This window comes from Schistocerca piceifrons, chromosome 3 (assembly GCF_021461385.2).
Source record: "Schistocerca piceifrons isolate TAMUIC-IGC-003096 chromosome 3, iqSchPice1.1, whole genome shotgun sequence".
Classification (NCBI taxonomy): domain Eukaryota; kingdom Metazoa; phylum Arthropoda; class Insecta; order Orthoptera; family Acrididae; genus Schistocerca; species Schistocerca piceifrons.
In genome coordinates, this window is record NC_060140.1 from 861326986 (window position 1) to 861339079 (window position 12094).

The 12094-nt window shown below is 42.6% G+C and overlaps 1 pseudogene; it reads right to left on the reverse strand.

Moving 5' to 3' along the window:
- Nucleotides 1-5752: 5752 nt before the first annotated feature.
- LOC124790321 lies at nucleotides 5753-5870 on the reverse strand (annotated as a pseudogene).
- Nucleotides 5871-12094: the final 6224 nt, after the last annotated feature.

Here is a 12094-nt window from a genome sequence, read left to right on the forward strand (position 1 = left end):
TCAACGCATATGTGTGGACTCTGTTGTTTTGGATATGTCCGAAAGAACAGACACCACACTTATAAATGTAAAGGTGTTCTTTGCATTACACAGCAAGTATAGTACTCTAATGAGCAGCTAAACACCGAGGATCCCTTCTATTGAAGTGCACAGTATCCAAAACTGAGGAACCTCTGCAAAATAGCCTCTCCTGTTATCAACATAACTGTATACATTTTTTCGCATAACCAGCTGACATGACGAGAGCGGTCGCGTTGTGTCGTGCAGGAGAGCAGGGCTACGAGGAGGTGTGGCGCCTTCTGCAGCCGGGGGCCGGGCCGGTGGAGGCGGCGTGGTGGACGGCGGGGGCGATGGGAGCAGCGGGGGCGGCGCCGCTGCACTGCCGGCTGCGCGATGCCAGCGCCTTCTCGCGGCTGGAGGAGCGGCGCCGGCGCTACGGCTTCCAGCGCGGCCTCGGGGACCTGCTGCCCGCCCTGCTCGACCTGCGCAAGTTCTCGGTGAGTCATCAGTGACGCAACAACCGTGACGTAGCGCCTCGGCATTACCGATCTTACACTACCTTCAGCAGCGTCCGAGTAACAGAAATTCTTTAATTTGTTTGTGAGTGTTTTCAGATGCCCGTATCATATGCAGTGAAGCCGAACCGAAACCAGTCGCAATAAATACAGCAACATATAAGGGGCAGTCTAATGAAAACCGAACACGCGCCATAACACTAAGTTCGCGCCACAGGTAGCCCCGCTATTGCCACGTTTCGATACTGTCACCACTGTGGCAGGGGAAGGGCACAGTGCCACATCATGTGTAAATCATGAAATTCTGCTAGACAAGCTCAAGTATTGTGGCATGAGTGGGACAGTGCACAAATGGTTTAATTCGTACCTAACTGGAAGAGTGCAGAAAGTTGAAATAAGTAGTTCTCGTAACATGCAAAGATCAGCACATTCCTCAAACTGGGGAACTATCAAGAATTGGGTTCCACAAGGGTCAGTCTTGGGTCCTTTGTTGTTCTTATTATATATTAATGACTTGCCATTCTATATTCATGAAGAGGCAAAGTTAGTTCTCTTTGCTGATGATACAAGTATAGTAATCACACCTGACAAACAAGAATTAACTGATGAAATTGACAATACTGTCTTTCAGAAAATTACTAAGTGGTTCCTTGTAAACGGACTCTCACTGAATTTTGATAAGACACAGTACATACAGTTCCGTACAGGGAATGGTATGACGCCATTAATAAATATAGACCTTAATCAGAAGCATATAGCTAAGGTAGAATATTCCAAATTTTTAGGTGTGTCCATTGATGAGAGATTAAATTGGAAGAAACACATTGATGATCTGCTGAAACGTTTGAGTTCAGCTACTTATGCAATAAGGGTCATTGCAAATTTTGGTGATAAACATCTTAGTAAATTAGCTTACTACGCCTATTTTCACTCATTGCTTTCATATGGCATCATATTTTGGGGGAATTCATCACTGAGGAATAAAGTATTTATTGCACAAAAGCGTGTAATCAGAATAATAGCTGGAGTCCACCCAAGATCATCCTGCAGACATTAATTTAAGGATCTAGGGATATTCACAGTAGCTTCTCAGTATATATACTCTCTTATGAAATTTGTTATTAACAACCAAACCCAATTCAAAAGTAATAGCAGTGTGCATAACTACAATACTAGGAGAAAGGATGATCTTCACTATTCAAGATTAAATCTAACTTTGGCACAGAAAGGGGTGAATTATACTGGCACTAAAGTCTTTGGTCACTTACCAAATAGTATCAAAAGTCTGACAGATAACCAACAAGTATTTAAGAAGAAATTAAAAGAATTTCTGAATGACAACTCCTTCTACTCCATAGAGGAATTTTTAGATATAAATTAAGAAAAAAAAGAAAAAAAATATTTAAAAAATAAAAAAAATAAAAATAAAAAATAAAGAAAAACAAAAACACAAAAAAATAAAGTTGTGATATTAACTTAAGTATGTTGTTAAATTAACCTAATTATGTCATGTATTAGAAAATTCGACTCGTTCCACATCATTACGAAATATCGTATTCATGATCCATGGAACTAGTATTAATCTAATCTGATCTAATCTAATCACAGAGGCACGCAGTTGTTGGCTTTTGATTTAGGTCGCCGGCATATTGGTCTACTGTGGTCGTCCAGCTGTCACAGTGCGGTGCGGCTGGCGCCTGCGATCAGACTACCCTCCAGACGGCTGTGTAGCAGACGTGGCCTGCATTCCTCACCTGCTCGCTATACGGGCTCTCGCGATCACACGGAAATAAGTTCCTCGGGCGCGAAATCACACGCTTCAGCGATGTGACTGGGAAACACTACAACATCATTGGACAGTGCAGAGTTTTCGTCGCGTGATTTTATCGTATTTGATGACCTGAAGAAAGACGTGCGTGGACGTCGGCTTCAGTCGGACGAGGAAGTGGAAGAGTGGGGGCGGTTGTGGATCCATCAGCGGCCGACTGCGTCCTACGAAACAGGAACTTATCGTCTCACCTCGCAGTGAGATAAGCCTGTTAACGCGTATGCTGATTACTTTCGAATGGAACCTTTCCACGGTCCCGTTGTAGCGTGAGTTCGGTTTCCGTTTGACTGCACCTCATAAAATATACAGCACGGTTTCCTCAGTGGTGAGGTTGAACCACAGCATCTGTTTTATGATCTGAGAATGGACGACGCCGGCTAAAAGCAGCGATTCCGTCTGAAATTACGCTGATTGTACCAGAGAATAAATTATTTTCGAAACAATCTATCACTCTGCGTCTTCAGCTTGACTATAATGTTGTTTTTCCCAAAATAAAAGAACGTTTGTCATCCAGACACTGAAAAGGGAAGCAAACAAACCGGTGTACACTCAAGTTTCCCAATGCCATAATTACGCCAGTGTTGCAAAGAACTTGGGGCACCACTTCAGCGAAATGGGGTGTGTCTTGTAAACGGGCTAAAGATGGATAGCAGTAAAACTAAGACACGGCTAACGGAGCATAGCATAACTAACTCAGCGGGTTCTGGTGTGTTTGTAGTGTACTACGGAATGAAACGGTATACATAGGATGCCACATTTGTTACTTGGACAGTAAAATAGCTGAATGTGACTGACGTTATGATGAAATGAAAAGCACAGTGGCAACGGCAGAAACAGCTTCTTTGGTAAAGAGAAATATGATAACACTGAACATAAATTTAAGTGTTTGGAAGATTCTTCTGAAAGTATTTCTTTGGGGTGTAACATTAATAGAGAAAACACTGTAGACTAGAAAAGAACAAGGCCATTGGAAATGTGATGCCAGATACGAATGTTCAAGGTTACATGTTTAGATTCAGTAAATAACGAAGAGGTGCTGAATACAAATAAAATGAGAAAAGTCATTTGTCACAGAAACTGACAAAAAGAAGGGACGTGTTCAGTATTCTCCTTATACATCAAGAACAATTGATGGTGAGTGCCATTGTTGTTGTCTTAACATCAGCATAACTACAGCAATGAGCATCCATTTGAACCTGTTTACTGCACACAAGCCTTGCTGTATCCCAACAGTTTTTATCATCCACATATCCCTCCTCTGCTAAATTAACGCCTCAGCATGTGTCTTAAATCTCACTCAAGCTGTTCCTTCGTTTCCCTTACTGCGCGTTCAGTACAGAAATTAAATAACACTGGAGATCGGCTACAGCTCTGTCTCATGTCCTTTTCAACCACTGATTATCTTTCATGTCCTTCGACTCTCATTACTGCAGTCTGGTTACCGTACAAATTGTAAATAGCCTTTCGTTCCCTGTATTTTATCCCTCTAGATACAGCCGGCTGGGGTGACCGAGCGGTTCTAGGCGCTACAGTTTGGAACCGGGCGACCGCTACGGTCGCAGGTTCGAGTCCTGCCTCGGGCATGGATGTGTGTGATGTCCTTAGGTTAGTTATGTTTAAGTAGTTCTAAGTTCTAGGGGACTGATGACCTCAGAAGTTAAGTCCTATAGTGCTCAGAGCCATTTTGAACCTCTATATATACCTGAGTTAAGTACTTTCTTGGTGCGATGGCATAGTGGGGCTGAGCTCCATCCTGCTGTATCTACATGTTTGCTCTTTCTTCCAGATTAATATCTTGTAGTAGCTGATCATGCTCAAAAATGGTTCATATGGCTCTGAGCACTATGGGACTTAACATCTGAGGTCATAATTCCACTAGATAGAGAAACTACTTAATCCTAACTAACCTAAGGACATCACACACATCCACACCGGAGGCAGGATTTGAACCTGCGACCGTAGCAGCTGCGCGGTTCCGGACTGAAGCGCCTAGAACCGCTCTGTCACGGCGGCCGGCTAAGGAATTTGGGAGATCAGCTGAACAGAATGGACGACGTATTGGAAAGGGGATTCAGGATGTACGTTAATAAAAGTGAAAGAAGGGCAACGGAATACAGGCGATTAAACAGGGCAGTTCTCTAGGAATCAGACAACAAAGTGAGCCACTAAAAGTAACAGATGTGTTTTGCTATTTAAGCAGTAGGATACTAACGGCGCCAGGTTTAAAGGGAATACTAAATTTAGACCGGAAATAGCAACAGAAATGTTTCCGAAAAAGATACAGGTATTAACATATAATAACAATCAGAGTGACTTCAGAAAGTATATGCCTAGATTGTAGCCATGTATGGACACGAAATGTCGATGATGCACAGTTCGCGTAAGAAGAGAATATAACCTTATGATTCACTTTTCGTGTCCCAGGTTCACAGTCATGTAGAATTTTTTGAACGATATATTCGCCGCTGGCGGTAGGAGCCTTTATTTCGCAATTGCAATCTCTGCCTTTGGTCCATTTTCAAGTGGTAGTGAAAAATGCTTCAGCACATGTCAGACTTTAAAGCTGATTTATAGCGATGAATGTGAAGGATGGTGACGTTATTAACAGTTCACGTAATATACATCAGTTCACGATGTATAGAGCACCGTTCTGGTTGTTGTTACTGTGTTGCTACATTGAAAATGCTTGATTTTGTCGCTGACGTGCATACATGGCTGGAGATTTTAGAGCCTGGCATGTGGTGAAGCAAAATCACTTGCAGTAAAACACGAAAATGGTCCAAAGGTCAAAATTGCAAGTGTGGAATAAATAACCTCTATAGTCAATGGAGAATATGATGCCCTTGAAGAAATTGCCTTCTGAAATGTGGAACTGCAGAAGACAATTGAAGATTAGATAAGTAGATCGGATAGCTGAAGTTCTGCATGAAATCGAGAAGAAAATAAATTTATGTACAAATGGTGGAGCACAGCAATCAGTCGTTCTTCTTTGCAAGTTTTATCTGGCAAACCTAGATTTCGGCTTGTGCCTAGCCACTATTAATGCACTATTTCATACTATCAGTGGATGTCAGTTCCCTGCTGTTCGGGCGTCTGTCACAGTTCTCCCAAGACTTGAAAGACTTGAGAGAACTGTTACAGACGCCCTAATAACAGGGAACTGACATGCATTGATGCAATGAAATAGTGCATTGATAGTGGCTAGGACTCACTCCGTCTTCAGGCCACAAGTGGCCCATCGGGCCATCCGACCGCCGTGTCATCCTCAGATGAGGACGCGGATACATGGGGCGTGTGGTCAGCACACCGCTCTCCCGGTCGTTATGATGGTTGTCTGTGACCAGAGCCGCTACTATTCGGTCAAGTAGCTCTTCAATTGGCATCACGAGGCTGAGCGCATCCCGGAAAATGGCAACAGCGCATGGTGGCCCCGATGGTCACCCATCCAAGTGCCGGTCTCACCCGACAGCGCTTAACTTCGGTGATCTGACGGGAAGCGGTGTATCCACTGCGGCAAGGCCGTTGCCCTGATAGTGGCTAGGCTCTAGCCGAAATCTAGGTTTGCCGGATAAAACTTGTTGTTGTGGTCTTCAGTCCTGAGACTGGTTTGATGCAGCTCTCCATGATTAAAGCTGCATGCCCTCGGGAAAAGTACGGCTGTAGTTTCCCCTTGCTTTCAGTTTATCATTTGTAACTAATATCTCAGTCACTCAGTGCACCCACGTTCCTAATGGAAGGTAACCTGAGAAATTTGTGTCGTAACGCGAGTGAAATAAACTGAAAGGGCGCATCCTGAGGCATCACAGACTCGTCAGTTGGGTAATGTTGGAAAGTACATGGGGCGAAACTGGCAGATGAAGACCGAGGCTTGGCCACAGAGAGCAGCGTCATTTGGCGCAGGTCACAGAGACGAAGAGGCTCACACGGGGCGGAGGACCGTGCAGAGCTGCGTCGTACCAGTCTCCGGTACGGTGAGTCGGACAGCATCGCCAACTCGCCTGGAGCTTCTCGATCTTTATTTGATCGACCATTTTCTGTTAACTCGAGGCAAACGATCTATGTTTTACTCCAAGTACGCTGTCGTAAATCACAAATCACACAGTCACAGGGTTTCAACGTGACAAACTATATGGAAAATGCGTTATTTAAAATACTAGTGGCTTAAAGTTGATGTAAAGGGTTTCAACCTCTGAAGATTGTCCCTAGGAAGACGAATTTAAATGGATGTAAAAGATACAGTTTGGCTGGGAAGCTGTCCACTGCTGCTGCGTTAGCCCGTTCCGCCCGCCAGCCTCACGTTCCCGTGACACCTTCGCTGCCCGCGGCCTCTGGTTGTGGCGCTGTTACCTCACCATACAGGCAGGCAGCGACCTCGCTCCCCGCGCGTGACCTTCTGACCGCAATTTCCGGGCGCGCCCTGTGCCTACAGGTGAGCTTCCCCCTCCTTCCCCCCACCCCCTTCCGTCCTGTGCGCCAAAGGGCAGCCTCCGCCCTTGCACCGGTCAAAGGTCGCGGCCATTTGTCAGCGTCTCTGGCGACGGCGCCGCGCAGCAAACAGCGCAGCCCGACCAGCCAGCGCGGCTTGCACGCCGCGTCCGGCACGGCGGCGCGACCCCGCCACGGCTCGTGCAGCTGCTGCTGTCGCGAACACGTCTGCTTTCCTGAAGCTCATTTGTCCGCCTTCCTATTCCACTCGCACTGCGTGCGGATGAAGAAAGACAATGGTTGGTCTCTACTTTTAGCGTCGAGGTATTACACGAGGCGTGTGCTGGAGCGCAGTCTTTCGCAATTTAGTTTGTAAGGCTTTGCGCAGTGCTCTGCAGTTCGTTGAGCATACCTGTCCATTACTGTGGTATGTCAACAAAAGCGGACGAATCATGCAACTCTTCTTTCAATAATTTTTGCCACTACCGTTATCCAACTTGGTTAAAGTTCAAAACTGACGAACACGACCCAATAAATGGCTTAAAGAGACTTTACTGAGCGAGTTCATTCGTATACGAACTTTCTCAGGATTCTTTGTTCTTTGGGGCCCGAAGTGCAAAATATATCTTCTAATGACATGATTGTAATGAATAATACCCAGCTACACTGCTATATAAACTATTTATATTTCTTATCATTCACGATGAGCCCATTTCATCAAATTGCCATCGTCATGTGCTCTGTAAATACGAGGGCTATCCACAAAGTACATTACGTTTTGGAACTAAAAATAAATAGAGTATTAGAAATTTTTTTTATTATATACAGAAGAAAGCCACACTTAAATACTACTTTTCTACATAGTTGCCATTTAAATTAAGGCACTTATCGTAGCGATGGACGAGCTTGGAAATTCTTTCGTCGTAAAATTCGGCCGCCTGCGCCTTCAACCACGTGGTTACCTCTTCTTGAAGCTGTGCGTCGTCATCAAAACGCTCCATAGCCAAAAACTTCTTCATTGTTGGGAATAAGTGGAAGTCGCTCGGTGACAGGTCGGGACTGTACGGCGGATGAGGAAACAACTCCCACTTAAAAGATTCGAGAACTTCACGAGTGGCATTTGCCGTGTGGGCCCTGGCGTTGTCGTGAATCAGCAAGATCTTTGACCCCAGCTTTCCCCTGCACTTGTTTTGTATTGCTCTTCTGAGGTTGTGCAGAGTTTGGCAATACCTTTGAGAGTTTATTGTAGTGCCTCTTTCCAGGAAATCCACAAAAATCACACCTTTTCTGTCCCAAAAGAAGAGGTAACCACGTGGTTGAAGGCGCAGGCGACCGAATTTTACGACGAAGGAATTTCCAGGCTCGTCCATTGCTACGATAAGTGCCTTAATTTAAATGGCAACTATGTAGAAAAGTAGCATTTAAGTGTGGCTTTCATCTGTATATTATAAAAAAATTTTCCAATACTTTATTTATTTTTAATTCCAAAACGTAATTTACTTTGTCGATAGCCCTCGTACATAAAGTTGATGAACAAAGTAAGAGCATATGGACTATCAGACCAATTGTGTGATTGGATTGAAGAGTTCCTAGATAACAGAACGCAGCATGTCATTCTCAATGGAGAGAAGTCTTCCGAAGTAAGAGTGATTTCAGGTGTGCCGCAGGGGAGTGTCGTAGGACCGTTGCTATTCGCAATATACATAAATGACCTTGTGGATGACATCGGAAGTTCACTGAGGCTTTTTGCGAATGATGCTGTGGTATATCGAGAGGCTGTAACAATGGAAAATTGTACTGAAATGCAGGAGGATCTGCAGCGAATTGACACATGGTGCAGGGAATGGCAATTGAATCTCAATGTAGACAAGTGTAATGTACTGCGAATACATAGAAAGAAAGATCCCTTATCATTTAGCTACAATATAGCAGGTCAGCAACTGGAAGCAGTTAATTCCATAAATTGTCTGGCAGTACGCATTAGGAGTGATTTAAAATGGAATGATCATATAAAGTTGATCGTCGGTAAAGCAGATGCCAGACCGAGATTCATTGGAAGAATCCTAAGGAAATGCAATTCGAAAACAAAGGAAGTAGGTTACAGTACGCTTGTTCGTCCACTGCTTGAATACTGCTCAGCAGTGTGGGAACCATACCAGATAGGGTTGATAGAAGAGATAGAGAAGATCCAACGGAGAGCAGCGCGCTTCGTTACAGGATCATTTAGTAATCGCGAAAGCGTTACGGAGATGATAGATAAATTCCAATGGAAGACTCTGCAGGAGAGAGGCTGAGTAGCTCGGTACGGGCTTTTGTTAAAGTTTCGAGAACATACCTTCAACCGAAGAGTCAAGCAGTATATTGCTCCCTCGTACGTATATCTCGTGAAGAGACCATGAGGATATAATCAGAGAGATTAGAACCCACACAGAGGCATACCGATAATCCTTCTTTCCACGAACAATACGAGACTGGAATAGAAGGGAGAGCCGATAGAGGTACTCAAGGTACCCTCCGCCACACACCGTCAGGTGGCTTGCGGAGTATGGATGTAGATGTAGATACAAATAAGAGAAGGTCTTAATATAATGGTGCTGTAACTATGATCTGAAAAGCTGTAATACATCATTAGGTGTGTTTACCTTACATTGAACATCGTCGTTGTCATGTCCTGTCTATTTTAGATTTATTACTTTCTCCCAGATGTACACTGGAGATGAGCATCGGATTTTACTTGTTTTCCATGTACGCTGCTTCTCTGACAGCTTGGATGACAGTGAGTCAGCAATATTACATGTTTACATATTATCATTATAAGTACGTGATGTGTGAAATTCAGTTGTTTTTCATTTTTTTATAGGTTTGTTTCTAATTACGTTCTTGCCTAGAGTTCGTTTCAGTTTTGTTGTTAATATTTTGTTTTCTGTTTTTTCGTTTTGTGTATGTTTAGCATTATTTCTTTGTCTAGGATACATCTCGAACATAATCAACAAATTATTAAAAAAAACCGACATTGAATTTCCATTTCAAAACACACACAGCCTCAAATACAAAATTCACAAAGGCAGCTCGAAAATTCTCATACACAACAACCCCGGCGTTTACAAAATTTCGTGTAACACTTGCCAGAAATTCTACATAGAGGAAACTAGAAGAAACTTCAAAATTAGATATAAAGAGCACACCAGAGAGAGTGAAACAACCTGTCTACATTTTTCCAACATTTACAAGCAGAGAAACGCAACGTAACACGTATAAAAGAAGCGTGTGTGTGTTGGGGTTTATGGGCGCTCAACGTCGAGATCATCAGCGCCGTGATACACGAATGTGGGCAGACCTAATAAAACTGAAGCACACACGCAAATAAAGCAGGAAAAGAAGGAAAATGCTACATAAGAAAGTAAAACGTAAGGAAAGGGAAAACATAGCAGCAAGAATGCCACAGGAAATTGTCATTGGCTGGCCACTTACATAAAATATGGGCGAGCTTGTCACACAGTGAGCAGATTAAGATCCTTTCCCTAAAATCCTTGTAAAAACATTTGACATGGCACAGATCTTTAAAACTTTAACCACATTCGTCCGAGTGTTGCCTAAAAGAGATGGCAGGTCCGCAGGCAAGTCAGCCGCGGCCCGCTGGTCAGAAAATAAAACTCAATCCAATAAAACGTGGCGCACAGTGACCTGGAAGCCACAAGAACCACACTGGAGGGTATAAAGGAAGCACTAAAAATCCTCCATATTAAGCAGAAGGTAACATCCATGGACATTCTTGAGGAAATATGGATATATTCACATGCATACATCAACCCGACAAATTTACTGAACGAACTAACCGACCTAAAAGATAAAAAGTATATAGAAAACTTTATTCACAGTATAAATCAAGAAAACTGGTAAAATAATAAAGTCAGAGACGCTAAATAATATATATCTATAATAACAGCGATAACAACATGAGTATAAAACAGAGACATAACACCAACATAAATCAAAGACAATAACAGTTATTACGAAAAAAACCTTTAAAAATAATAAAAAACGGCTTTATTTCACACATCACTTACTTACAATGGTAACTACGTAAACATGTAATATCGCTGATCCACTGTCATCCAAGCTGTCAGAGAAGCAGCATACATGGAAAGCAAGTAGAATGCGGCAAACATCTCCAGTGCTCCCCTATGAGAAAGTAATAATTCTAAAACAGACAGGACATGACAGCGACGATGTTACATGCAAAGTAAAAATACCTACTGATGTATTATAGCTCTTGAGATCATAGTTACAACAGCGTTATATTAAGACCATCGCTTATTTATGTATTTACAGAGCACCTAACGATGGCAATATCCCGAAATGGGCTCATCGTGAATGATATAAAATATGAATAGTTTATATAGCAGTGTAGCTGGCTGTTATTCATAATAATTCCTTAGGATTCTTCCGCTAAATCTGGTTTCAACTTGCTTCATTGTGGATACAAAATCCTAGTGAATGAATGAGTGAGTGAAATTCAGCTAAAGGTGGAAAAGGAACACTGATGCCTATTCTCTTCAGAAATCAGAAATACATTCGAGTCATTGAGCGGCGTTAATGCAGAGACCAGACGCTAACGTGAGGGTTCAGCGCAACGTCAAACCCTCCAAGATAGAGAACCGAATTACTACGGATTGATGTTGGCCTGGTGTCGCCTCCATCAAAAGAAACCTCTAAATATATACGAATTTTTCCCTTCTTTACGACTGTTTAAAATGCAGGATCATCTGCTGTGCAGTTACAGTAGTTCACGGTCAACGTTATAAAAAGCAGGCACTGAATTCTCGTCCATATCCTACTATTAAGAATGTACATAGCATATTTGAAGAGAGCAGTTGAAAATATTCCATAAATAAATTCATGTCAAACGAGACTTCGTTGTAGATGAACCATAATAAATAAGCGTAATGTTTAACTTAATTGATTTATAGTTGGAGATGAAAACGGCAGGTATCAAAAACACAAACGGATTTATCGATGTTTCTACGTCTAAAATGATTAATATACTAAATCTTTCTCGCTCGGAATGTTACCTTCCTGCAGAATGAAGGCCACAAGTTTTTTTTCGAGGGAAATATGTATAACTCATACATAATATTTGTTCTAAATAATAACTTCATAGGTGTTGTAACATTTTGTAGATTCATTGGAAGTAGTAATTAAAATAAAGAGATAATTTGTCCTGCTTCTCATTCGCATGTAAATATTCTGAATACGACATAGTCTACTAACTTTAGGCATACATATATGCCTGAAGTATGTATAAAAATCAGTGAGTGAGTCTAAG